Genomic DNA, 1,442 nt, shown 5'->3' with positions numbered 1-1,442 from the left:
GCTACTATTAAGACAAACATGTTGCTCGGTTTTGGGGAACTTAGTTTATTTTATTATGCTTTAAGATTCTCTGTCATAAAAATGTTCTTTGGGAGGACACTGACATATTGTGGGGTTCTAGGCACAGTAAAAATAAAAGTTATCAATAGAATAATTTTGAGAGGTATCAAGAACAGTGGATAAGACTAGCATAGGGGTCAATGGTTAAAGTTTCATCTTTCAATAGCTAAATGACAATAGCTAAGTTACAACTTCTCAATTCTCCAAAATGTAACATAATGGAGACATTTCCAATCTTTATTGGTGGAGGGACATTCCACATACAATGTAAGCACAAATCTTAACAAAAAACAAAAATGTTCATTCACAGCAATATTACTCTATATCTAAAATTATAAGGTCTTAGGAAATATCCTGTCTCCTATTTGAATCTCCTGTTTGAAGATTTAATTTTTTGTTTAGTTCAGCTCTTTTCATCAGGAAAGTTTAAAGTTGTCTGTTTTGATTAAATGCCCATTTATTGCTCCTGCAAGAGAAGGTTCAATTTTCCTGGATAGTGGATCAATTGTTTCTCCAGGAAGCAATGTCCAGGTTTCTTGTTTGACCAGTGAGGTATTTTGAATTTTCCTCTATCTTTTTTTAAGTTTAGTTTAAGGAATTTTTGGTGTATCATGAATTCATTAGATTCTTCTGAATCCAATCTTTTTTTTCAGAGAATTTGCATCTCCTTTTCCATTTGGTCATTTTTATTTTTGAAGGGTTTGCTATCTCTTTCCACTTGCTAAATTGTGTTTTGGAGAAAATTATTTCCTTGTTGCTTTTGTCCTATTGTAATTTTAAAGGATTTAATTTATTCTGTAATTTTTGTTGCAAGATATTAATTCTCTCACATTTCTTTTCTGAAATTTTTTCATTTGATTTTTAAACTCCTTTCTGATCTTTTCTAAGATGTCTTTCTGGGCTGGAGATCAATTCTTAGTCTCCTCTGAAGCATCACATATAATGCCCCTTTTGTCTTCCTTCTCTGGGCTACTTTCCTTATCTCCAAGGTAACATTCAGTAGACACAAATCTATCTGTCCTTTCTTCAGTCTGGGATGTTATCTTTCTCTGGGCTCTTGGGTTAGGTGAGGGAGTGATTCACAAACCCTTGGTTTTGAGAACTCTAGTGGCATTACTGCCAGGGTCTGCTGCCACTGCTGGGTTTCTGAGGCTTGACCCCTCCTACATTTGCTGCCTGTTTGCTGTGTTTATGTTCTGCATCTTGAGTGTGCCTATGCTTACCCACCTTCCCCCCACCCCCATGCAAAGACAGAACTTGCTGGAAGATGTTCCTCTCTATTCTCATCGGGGTTCTGTGGATTCAAAATCTATTCAGAGGATTGGTTAATGCCAGTTCTGAGGGAAAGGCAGGAGAAATTAAAACATTGTCTAACTTCTCTC

Source organism: Macrotis lagotis, chromosome 1 (genome assembly GCF_037893015.1).
Source record: "Macrotis lagotis isolate mMagLag1 chromosome 1, bilby.v1.9.chrom.fasta, whole genome shotgun sequence".
Taxonomy (NCBI): domain Eukaryota; kingdom Metazoa; phylum Chordata; class Mammalia; order Peramelemorphia; family Peramelidae; genus Macrotis; species Macrotis lagotis.
The sequence above is the reverse complement of the archived record's forward strand: the minus strand, read 5'-3'. Positions refer to the sequence as shown.